At 43.0% G+C, this 12,120-nt stretch overlaps 1 protein-coding gene across 2 annotated transcripts in view; it reads left to right on the top strand.

Annotated features, from left to right (window-relative positions):
• SMPD3 (sphingomyelin phosphodiesterase 3) overlaps window positions 1-12,120 on the top strand; it is a 128,774-nt gene that overhangs the window by 27,983 nt on the left and 88,671 nt on the right. For both annotated transcript variants that reach the window (XM_053399520.1, XM_053399521.1), the window contains exon 2: window positions 11,713-11,807. The gene's annotated coding sequence lies outside the window, so the exon portion shown is untranslated. The remainder of the gene's footprint in view (window positions 1-11,712; window positions 11,808-12,120) is intronic.

Here is a 12,120-nt window from a genome sequence, read left to right as displayed (position 1 = left end):
AAAAAAAAACTGTTTGCAATCCCATTAACCCAGAAAATTGAAATTGGGGACAGTATACTGGGGCATATACTTACGGTACTTCCTGCAGTTTTCATGGGGGAACAGAAGCACCCATGTGTGGAAAGGGTGGGGGAGTAGCAACCTGGTCCGATGATGTTTGTTGTTCTGTCACAGCACACCCACTGGTGTGAATAAAATGTTGTGTGGCATGCCAGTATATTGGTCAAAAAGCTACATAACACAACAGGTACCCCCGTGCTTTCCCCCCTCAAAAACGTTTAGGGCTACTTTCATTTTGACTCACTAAAATCACAATTTTATAGTTCAAATCGGGTGCCAAAGATACAGTAAGTGGACAAAAGTACAAAGATTTACAAAATGTTTAGGGGTATGTGTACCCCTGCGTACCCCCCCCCTGAAAAAAAGCACTAGCTACCCCAGTATGAAAGGGGCATTAGAAAACAGGACAGAAGCACTTGACAGTCAGGGCAATTATCACAATATTCCCTACATTTGAATGCACTCTAAGTGAAACTGAAATGGACAGATTTCACAGCCTAATGAACTTGCTGAGTTGGGGTTCGCTGCTCCCCCTCCTTCATTACACTTTTCGTGTTTCTGCAGTGGACCTCCCTGGACAAAGCAGAATTCAACCAACAGGTAGGAAGTTCTTTGAGCTCCTGGATGTTCCTAGCTATTCTTAGGTGCCTGACCTTTCTTCAGAAGCAAGAGTGAACTTTGTGTTGTCCCCGTGAATAATGCAAAGTTAAATAACACGAGGATGTTGAACATAGTTTTAAGAATAACAATATGGATTCTTCCCTTCCCTTCTGACTGTACTATTTTTAAACCAAATTCATTGAGATATGTTATAATTTTCCAGCTGTGAGCAGCTCAGCTAAGGTAAAGGCAGTGCGAGGTCTGTTTCCTCTCTGTCTCTTTTCTAATAATTAGGAACCTAGCCAAGCAATACGGTAGAAGAAAAGTTAATTTCTTCCTTTAATTTAATTTGAATAGAGAACACTGTTGGGAACATAGCAAAGCCATCCTTTTTCATTCAGTAGTTTGGGAAGCTCTCCCAGATTCTACCGCCCAGAAACGTCTCCTAGTCAACGCAAGGGATGAAAAAGGAACATTCTCCAATTAGCATCCTACAGCAAAGCAGCAGTGCGTGTTGCTGACGAAACCCACGCGATGGAGCTTGTGCGGCTCAGATGCCCTCTTCCAAGCAGTGCTTTTGATATTAGAACAGAGGGTGCAATGTTGAGCAATTAATGGATAGACTGGGTGCTCAATTGACGAAGAAATAAATTTGAGCACCTGAAGATTTGGGCATTGTACACAGCGCGTAACATGACAGAACCTGCCCAACAGTTTAAGGCTGGCACGGGAGACCTGTTTCAGCCCAAAGGCTGAATTCTCCTTAGAGCAGCCTTCTGGGGGCCCAGTGGCAGGAATGGGTGTGGCCTGCCCAAAACTAGGTAGAGCAGCACAGTCACCTGGATAGCTCAGTTGATTAGAGTGTGGGGCTGATAATGGCAAGGTTGAAGGTTCAATTCCCATAAGGGACAGCTGCATATTCCTGGACTAGATGATCCTCAGGATCCCTTCCAGCTCTATGAATCTGTGTGGCTCTTGCCATTATACAGTAGGCTGTAAATGCCACAGAAACACCAGTTGCTTCCGCGCACAACCTCTCCATCTTCAATCTAGGCAAGCAAGGGGCATCTTGTTCCCATTCATCAGTTCTCATAAGGATGGTTGTGGTGCCTCTTGAACCAATGGACTAAAGTAGCAGCAAATTCGTGTGTCTGGCTGCCTGCTGTTGCTCCATCCGTGTACAAGGTGCTTTACAAAGAACAACAGAGCACAGAGGAGGAAAGAAGAGGAGAGAAACATAATATCAGGCTCAGCAGAGAGTGAAGAAGAGATAGCTGGAATGGAGTGAGAGCTGGAAGGGCGGGGGGGGGGGGAGGAAAGACAAAAGATGTGAGAGGTTGGTCCATGTAGCCCACTACTGTCCACACTGACTAGCAGTGGCTCTCCAGGAAGTTCCCCAAGACTTACCTGAAGATGCAGAAGAATGAACCTGAGACCTTCTGTATGCTAAGTTGTATCACTGGGTTGAATATTCAGTGACTGAAAGGAAATTCGCAGGAGAATAGTGCTTGAATTTGTTTTTACCCTAGTAGCAGCAAATCTAGGTTTTGAGGGGTGCTTGGGCAAGACACCATCCATGGAAGTCCCCTCTCTCCATGAGTCTTCCACCTCAATGTCCTCATTCCCTGTTGCTGACGTGCCTCACTGTTGCTTGCATGCCGGACAGTGCCAATGTGAAAATAGGCAGGTCCAGGTCCTCCCCGCCATTGTTGTTTGTTTGCTCCTGCACTCTGGGCCAGAGCCAGGGGCAAGTGAACAAGCTGTTTGAAGTGGTGACCTGTCAGTGCGCCCACTGCTGGTCTGGAGGTCCTCAGCTGGTGCCAAATGATGCCTTGACATCCGTCTTGCACTGTAGCCAAGACAAAATGTAGTACAATTGCAGCTTATGCGCATTTAACTTCCACAATTTCAACCATGCATGGTTGAAGACTGGTTGAAATTAAAGAAGTTATATGCAAGCTTATAAAGGTAAAGGGACCCCTAACCATTAGGTCCAGTCGTGACCAACTCTGGGGTTGTGGCGCTCATCTCGCTTTATTGGCCGAGGGAGCTGGCGTACAGCTTCTGGTTCATGTGGCCAGCATGACTAAGCCGCTTCTGGAGAACCAGAGCAGCGCACGGAAACGCCATTTACCTTCCCACTGGAGCGGTACCTATTTACGGTATCTACTTGCACCTTGACATGCTTTTGAACTGCTAGGTTGGCAGGAGCAGGGACTGAGCAACGGGAACTCACCCCGTCATGGGGATTCGAACCGCTGAGCTTCTGATCGGCAAGTCCTAGGCTCTGTGGTTTAACCCACAGCGCCACCCGCGTCCCTTATGCAAGCTTATAAGAGAGGTTAAAAGCTCATTTTGCTTCATGTTTTCCCGGCGTGGAAAGGGCTTTTAAGCTCTTTGCTTTCTTAGGAGAAAAGACCTATTTGGCATGTGAGTTCAGGGATGCTCTTGTGAGATCTCAGACTGTGTGAGTTCCCATGGGAACTGCTGGCACCAGGTGTCTTATTGTACCAGGTATTCCCAGCACAGAAAGAGCTTTTAAGCTGTCTGCCTTGCTTGCCGGACAAGGCCCTCTTAGTGTGCCAGCTCCAGAAGGCAAGGGGTGCTTACGTGGTGGTGGTTACAAGGGGGCAGTTTGAGTATGCACATTTTTCTGTATACGTATATTCTGTATATATGTATATTCTGTATATTTCTATATTCCCCCTTGGAACCAAACCTGCACATAAGATGCACTCATACTGTAGTGAGTTCATGGTTAGAACTTGGGTCTCTCTGCTCCAATTCCAGCACTATATGCATCCAGCAACCCATGCATCAAGAGAAACCTTTCATTCCAAAATGCCTATGTCTTTACAGAAGACAAAGAAGCGACCTTAGTTTTGTGCAGCTTAATGATGTATTTTACCAGCCAAGCAGGTCTATTGTTATTTCCTAAGAGGTTGCCTTTCAGCTTGCGCTGAATGTGTTCATTTAGGCTGCAATTGCACTTTTTATGCATTATTCTTGGGTCCCATTATTTTACTTTTTGAGAAGAACAAGCCATTCTACTTCCCTGTTCTCTTGATGATAGATTTTAAGGCTCCTGCCCTGTTCAAGAATGAATAGCGACATGAATTTGATGACTGTTTCTGGGATATAACTTATTGAATTGCAGTCATAGGAAATTCTGCTTACCCAGGAAAAACCCACAATATGCGCTCAGCTTGGAAGCAGGTTTTAAGTGACTTGGATTGTTAAAATTATTATTGAGGTACAGGGAAGGATGGCTTCATTGCTAGACTGGTAAAGTTTCATAGCAATTTTGCATGCTGGTAATTTTTTTTTTTCATTCAGTGGGCATATGACTCAAGCACCATAATTATGCCAAGAAGGGTTTATTTGCAGCCGTATTTCTGGCCTGCATGTAAGAGTACCAAGAAGAAAATCAGGCCTTAAAAGTTCTGAGAATACAGCTTAAGGGAGCATACACATGTTTAAGTTGTTGCAGAAAATATGGACCTCATTGTTATTAGTCTTGGCAGGAAACTGATGGCAGAAATGTCTCTGCTGACATTTTTCAAAAGTACAGAGGTAGATTCAGGCCCCTCCTCCTATCCTAAAAGCCCCGCCTTGATTGATTGTAAACAGCTTGATGCCATGCATGTTGCCTTCAAAGAAAAGGTTCAATGAGACTTGCGGAGATGAAGAGCTTGTGAATCTTAAGGCACTGGAGAAAGCCATTGGTTAGTAGACTGTAATCAAAGTGTCAGAAGGGATTTCAAGGGCCATCTAGTCCACCCCCTGCTAATGTAAACAATCTGCAGCTGCTGGTAGATGGCCATTTCGGTCCTGTTCTGGGCTTGTCACATTCAGTGCTGCCTCTGCTCTGCCATAATTCAGCTTTTACTAAAACCTGTATTGTTCATCTTGCGATCCACTATGACTGAAACTCACTAAATTAATCATGTAATCAATAATATAATTGATTTCATGGCATCTCCATGGAAGAAAAACATTAAAAACAATGCCAAAAAACTCCACCTATTTAAGGAGCATTTGCAGACTAAAGAAATGATAGCAAATACTATTTTGCATTCGCTACCATGATTTCCATTCCTAACCTCCAACAAACATGCAAATTGCAGCATTTTCCACTCCCATTTTCATTTCTAATGGAATTCTCCAACATCCCTAGTGGCCATCAAAAATAGAAAGAACCACCTTCTGTCAGCCTATTTGCTGCATCTATAATGCAATTTGCAAAAGCAAGCCTGCCCTACACTAGTAGCATAAGGGTCTTACACCATACTTAAGATGCTTCCAATATTTAATAATGTATTTATATATAAACCACCCTTCCCCCTCAGGAGCTCAGGATGCTCTTCCCCTCCTATATGATCCTCATAACTATCCTAAAGATGGTGACTTGCCTAAGCAGCACCTAGTGCATGGGCAGCCAGTCTGGTGCCCTCTGTGTGGGCTGCAAAACCAACTTGGGCAGATTCACCCATCCCTCTGGGTGCGTGGGTGTTCACCACTAATGTTTGTAATTATTTGGTCCAGAGTACAGATTTGTCCAACTCTTATGTTCCAGTGCATTATGAATCAAGCATTTATTCCCCACAAAGTACTTCTCTGGCTTGAACTTTTCAAAAAACATGTTTCTGCAAAATATGCCAGCAATGACTTTTCAGGTGTCCCTTAAGATTTCATTTATTTATTGTCCAAGACCTGGACATGAAGTACAGTCGTTGCTCATACACAGCTGTGAAAAAGCCTTCTAAAGCTTATATATCTTCATGCTCCAGGGAAATGTGCTCAGCTCTCTAACTCCCAAGGCTCAGAAGCCTTTCCTGAGCTGTGTCATGTATCAGTAGTTCAGGGAGTGCACAGTTCCCTGGAGAGAAAGAGAGAAAGAGAAAGAGAAAGAGAAAGAGAAAGAGAAAGAGAGATGCATCTGTGGGACAGATCAGGGGTCTATTTCACCTGCAATTACTGTCCAGAACTTAGGCAACTGTCTCTCTCTCTCCTCCTCCTCCATATCCCTGTATATTTTCATTGGAAAATTGAGGTGTTTCAGCAACAACAAGGAGAGCAAAATGAGTCTCACAACACTACACAGCTGGAGATAGCTCTCAGAAAAGATGTGAACTTTTGGCTCTTAATCACCAAGCAAATTCCAAATTTATCTGAGTGGTTTCCACCCATCACAGGTTGAACTGTGTTGTCAGGGCAGATGCTGAGAAGGGCATATGTGTTTCTTTTAGCTCAGTGATAGAGTCCATACCTTGTGAGCAAAAGCTCTCAGATCCAATCCCCAAGATCTCCAGACAAGGCTGAAAAAGACCCCTGCCTGAAACCATGGAGAGCAGCTGCCAGTCAGTGTAGACAATACTGAGCTAGATGGACCTCTAGTCTGACAATGGACAATGGAATTACTAAGAGGCAGTCCTTGCACCCGAGGAGGTCTGTAGGGAAGGAGGCAGTTTTTCAACTCTTTGGAGTCTAAGTTGTTTGGTGTTTAAATGCCAATGGGAGCGCCTTGAATTGGGCCTAGAAACAAACTGGCAATTGGTGCAGCTATTTTAGAACAGGGGTTATACGAGTTCTAAATGGAACACCAGCTGCATTTTGGACTCTTCTTATAAAGGAGGTGCTACCAACTAGAGCCACTTTGCTTGTGCCTTGATATAGGCAGAGACTTTTTGCTAAACATCTCCCATTGGCGTGTCCTCCCATTTCTCGAGACTGCTGCCTCCTTCATTTTACTGAGGAGAGCACTGTTTTATTTATCTGCTTGCACATTCCGGTTGCTAAATTTAGGGGTAGGGAGAAAAACTTTAAAATGCAAATATTTGGCTGTCCAGCTACAGCGTTCTGCTTCTCAAATGTGTCTTTTAGGATTTTTTTAATATATATTTTGAATGCAGTGGAAATGTACAAAGAGTGGTCTCTCTTGCGGTGTCCTGTTAGGACAATGTTCTTCTATCAAGTATAGGTAACTTTAACTGTGCAAACTCTGCTCCACAGAGGAAACAGTGAGCAAAACACAGGAAAGGATCGACTCTTTGAGCTGATATGCCCCGCAGTAGGGATGTGCACTGACCACAGGATTTGTTTTGGATCCTGATTTGGTGCTTTGGGAAACAGTTAAAAATAATCAAAATTATATTTCATTTAATAATGCGACTAACCTTGCTTTAAACGTATTAGGCTACCTGGGTGTGATCGAGTCAAAGTTAAGCACCAAAAGTGTGGTTTTCAATGGGGATCTGCTTAGAAGAACTAGTATCTTGATCATGCTCTCTGAATTTAAGTGTTGTCCCCATCTTAATCCCCACACCCCGTTCTAGATAGACGACCAGACCAAGCTCTCTGAAATGAATTGGAACTGGACAAGGATTGGTCATGCATCCAGCTAGCTCCTCAAAAATATTGTGAGCAGCAGCTTACAGGAATCCTTACACATGTTCGGGGCAGGGAGGGGAAATGTTTTTGTTTTGGCCCAGTTGTACAAAGAATGCCTTCATCTTATCACGTGGAGAATAAAACTGGTCTCTGACACTCCCCAGAATATCTTTATCTTGGCCCAGCCTGTGAGCATGGGCAGTTTGTATGGAAACCCAAGCAGGAGGTTGAATCAGGAGCCAAGGGAGTTTATTTCCAAGAAAGAGGTTTGTTCCAAGCAGAGGCAGGCACATGTATGTGAACAGCATGAACAGCACCTTGGGCTGCTCCATGGGAGATCAGGATGGTTGCTAACACATGAGCAGGATAGCCTTGGATGTTGCTTCAACAGCAGTGTGGAATTCATTGAGGCTGTGTACTGAGATATCAGCACGATAATCTAAGATGTTGCTTCAGCAACAGCCTGAATTTGAACAGGCTGCATCTCTGCCCCCACAAGCAGAACCCTCTTGTATTTAAAGAGGGTTTTTTTTTGTTTTTTTACAGCAGTGGCTCTGATTGTATTGAGGAGGGGAATTGTATTGGGGAGAGGAGCCTCTCCACCCCCATCGTTCAGCCCGGATACTGAGGTCCAGCTCCGAGGGCCTTCTGGTGGTTCCCTCACTGCGAGAAGTGAGGTTACAGGGAACCAGGCAGAGGGCCTTCTTGATGGTGGCACCCACCCTGTGGAACGCCCTCCCATCAGATGTCAAGGAAATAAACAACTATCTGACTTTTAGAAGACATCTGAAGGCAGTCCTGTTTAGGGAAGTTTTTAATGTGTGATGTTTTGTTGTGTTTTAAATATTCTGTTGGGAGCCGCCCAGAGTGGCTGGGGAAACCCAGCCAGATGGGCGGGGTATAAATAATAAAATTATTATTATTATTATTATTATTATTATTATTATTATTATTATGGCTTGGTCATGGTTTCTGGGGTGGAGCTTGGGAACCAGAAGATGATGTCAACGTGATCTCTTCAGGTCATAGGATGAACTACCTCGGGGAAGGCGTATTCGGGGTCTGTACTGGGTGTGAATCCTTCCCTCACTCAGCCACTCCATTAGAGTCTATAGTCTTATCACTGAATGTGGAAAGCTTAACCCCAGGATCACTAAAATCCTTAGTGAAACCAACTTGAAAGATGGCGGGACAGAGCTGGGGAAGGGCTGTAGCTGAGTGGAAGAGCATATGCTTTGCAAGCAAAAGGTTGCAGGTTCAATCCTTGCCATCTCCAGGTTGGGCTGAGAAGCCCTAGAGAACCACTGCCCCTCATTGTTGACAATATTATCCAGATTGACCAATGCTCTGACTCAGTATATGTTCTGATGACAAAAAATCCATGAGACCTACAGTCTTCTGGAAGTACCCTTAATGCCATTTTTTTCAAAGCAAGGGTGCTGTTTCATTTGCAATCCCCAGTATTAATCCAATGAAAAATCAAGGGTGTGTAGTTTGCTTTCACAAAGAAGGCTTTGGGAAATCCAGGGCATTTTCTCTTGAGAACTAGATTACATTCTCCAGCTTTTCACTGCTTGTATATGAATGTGTGCCCTTGCTTTGAAATGTCCTGTGAGGCATGGAACGATTTCATCAAGAAAAACCCACAAAATCTCCACCCACCCCTGTCTCTTGTTGCCTGGCAAATGTCCAGCTGAGGAACCTGGACAATCTCAGGCAGAATCATGTCTCTCTGCCTAGCATCTCCTACATTCCTCTCTGGTTATTGCTACTATAGGAGTGTGCAAATCAAGTACAGTAACTCCATGGGAGAGCATCTGCTTTGTATGCAGGAGATCCCAAGTTCAATCCCTGGGATCTCCAGGTAGGGCTGGGAGAGATCCCTTGTCAAAAACCTGGGGGAGCCCTGCCAGTCAGTGTAAACAGTACTGAGCTAGATGGGACAATAGGATAAGGCAGCTTCCTACATTCAAGTTATGATTTCAGTCCTGCTATGTTTGTGTATCCGTACTTGGGGTGAAATGCTTTGGCAGCCCCTTTTTCTCAGATACTTAAAAGAGTATAGGCAGAAACACTTGGAGGGGCTGTGAGTGACTTCTGCTATATGTACTGTAGCTTGATTCCCCTTTGCTGACTGCAGCCAATTTCCATCCTCATCGCAATCTGTAAATGTGCAAATGTAGCTTTTCACGAAGACTTCTGGTGCTCACTTCCTCCGAAAGACATCAGCCTTGGCAATTGTGCCGTGAACTTCCAACAGCTTGACAGAAACTATTCACCGGAGGGAGGGGGGATTATTTTCACACATCAACATAGTTTCTTCGTCTAAAACAAAACAAAACAAAAATCAATAGCAATTCTTGCTGCTGGACCAACAGGGGGAATATCTGTTTACAGTCCTTACTGCCTCATAACTCTTGGATTTGATTCTACCTGGTCTGCGGAGGGAAACTTTAACACTTAGCTAGTCAACGGAGCCACTCCTGAGGGTTCTGCTTTCTTATAGCCTGTAGCCATATCAGAATTAGAAAAGGGAACCGATGTAACTCCACACCCATCGATTAAACCGAGGATGGAGCACTGATGTATTTTCACTGGGAGAAAGTGGGCAGGAAAGATTCGCCTGTGGTTGAGGCCAGGGAACTATGTATGAGATTATGTATCGGTGTATATGCCATCAGAACCACTTAAGAATGCATTTCCCCTATTTACCATTTTAAAATGATTTTATATATATATTGATATTATATAAAATATATTTATTGTTCCTAATAATATGCAGAGATGTTTAGTAGAATGTTATACAACACTGCAATAATGCACAGTTATATAGAATAGCCTATGAATTCTTTAAAAATGCAAGTTTAATATTTTATTAAAAAGCCACATCAGTCATTTAAATATATTTCAATATTAATCTTCTTCATCATCATTTCCCAAGTTATTTTACTATTTTATCTACATTCCCTACTCTTAGACTCCCCCCAGCAGAGACTATGGGTTCACTGAGTGTTGTTCTTTGTTGTGCCAATGTAAAATAAACAAACACATTTTTAAAACTACAATCCCCCCCCATTGTTCCCCTATTAACATGTGTGTTGCTAAATTTTCTCTTGCTGATTTCACTCCCCATATGGTGACGACATGGCTAGGTGGCACAGCATATGGTTTACCTGCAGAAAGTCCCCAGTGCAATCCTTGGCATCTCTAGTTTATTTATTATAAATAAAATTTATTATTATTATTATTATTATTATTATTATTATTATTATTATTAGTTTACAAAAGGGAGCATGGAGTAGGTGATCATAAAGGCGGAGCTTGGGAGGGGGGACTCTTGCATGAGAGTGTGGAGAGCAAGGGTGGGTGAACCTGGCCATTGTGGTCTGCATGCCCAGGCGTCTCCCCACCCTACAGGCTGCCAAAATTCCATGAATAATGAGACATGACACTAGTGTTTGGGTCAAATCAGGCCACAACTCTTATTGACCACAGATGTAAGGCATTGGGCGTAGGCATTGGGGCCTCCCTCATTGGATTGCGAAGGGCAGGGGGAATGCTGGCCTGCAATGGTATCCACCAGGAAGGGTGAATGGACTTCTCCCAGTTTCTTACTTTCCAGATCTTCACTTCTCCAGATTTCCAGATCAGTTTGCATTTTTTCAAGTTCTCATGAAAACACATCAGCATTTAAGTGCAAATTTCTCCTTCTATGCACATTTTAAATGTAATCTTGTCTAATATACATATTTTGCAAAGCAAGTTTGCCTAATATCATGTATTTTTCCATGATATTTTATGTGCACTTTAGCCTAATATAATGCATTTCTGTACACATTCAAAATTTAGAGAAGTGTGAGTTGGAAAGGCTGGCTGTGTTTTGGTTCCCATTGTTTTGGAAAGTGTGAATTAGATAGGTTTAAATACAGACTGGGTAGCTTTGTCTTTAAATGTGAACTGACTCCAATTTATCCCTCATCCCTAGTGGAGTGTTCCATCCAATTCTGGTGTAGCCTATGGATAGGTACGCTGACCAGCCATAAGGCACATGGGTGTCCTTTTCTAGCTCTGCATTATCTTTTTGAGTTGGAACATATTATTTCATCCTTGCATCATTTAACGAACTCATAAAATAAAACATAAAAACCTTATGCTCTGGTTTTAATAGGTCAAAGGCATTTATTTTGAACTTGGCTATTTAATTTTTGTCCACTGTAGGCAAAGTTTTCTTTGAAATTCCTTGTGGAATCTTCCTTCCTTTTCCTCTCTCTCTTTCTCCCTCCTTGTACGTCCCTTGATTCCATGCATGTCACATTTGCCCATATGAATCAGACTCGCATATTAAATCAGCATTGAAAAAAACCAAACAACAATAACAGCGATGCACAATTTTAGCAATGTTTTCCAGAAATAACTGAAATGTGGCTGAGACAGTGTTCAAAATAAAATGGAAACTGTGCAAGTTACACAGACATATTTTTTTCAGGCAGAGAAATAAATACAGCCATGGATAACAAAAGGTCTCACAAAGAAGCACATAATGATTTTACATTTCACGCTGGGACATAATCCAGCATGATCGTAACTCAGAGAGGGAGAGAGACGTCTTGCTCATTCCCAAATCTTCACAAGTAACATTGAATTATATTCATTTTATTTCAGGAAAGGAACCCGACTTTAACAAGCTTATGCTACAGAAGGAAAGGCTGAATGAATCTTGAAACAGGGAGCCCAAGACAGTAGCAGGTCTTTTTCAGGTGAGTCACTTGTTTCTATAGTTTATCAGAATTTCAAAATGTACCCTTAGAAATGATCTACAACAGCCTAGAATAAATGACATGGGGCTTCAGGCTTATCATTATTACGACTACTGTTTAGGGAGTTAAGTTCACCTTAGAACTTACATACCTGGGATACTAATTTTGTCTGTCCAGGTGGCTACTATATTCCAGGGGAGCATTCAGGTTCTGCAGTTCCACTCCCAGCCCCATGCTGAAGTGGTCCAGCACAAAAGCTGTGGCGTTTCTATGGAAAATCAAAGGAAACCAAGATAAGCACAGTGACAATTTG

Source organism: Podarcis raffonei, chromosome 8 (genome assembly GCF_027172205.1).
Source record: "Podarcis raffonei isolate rPodRaf1 chromosome 8, rPodRaf1.pri, whole genome shotgun sequence".
In the NCBI taxonomy this organism is placed as follows: domain Eukaryota; kingdom Metazoa; phylum Chordata; class Lepidosauria; order Squamata; family Lacertidae; genus Podarcis; species Podarcis raffonei.
This window is presented reverse-complemented; position numbering and strand designations above follow the sequence as displayed.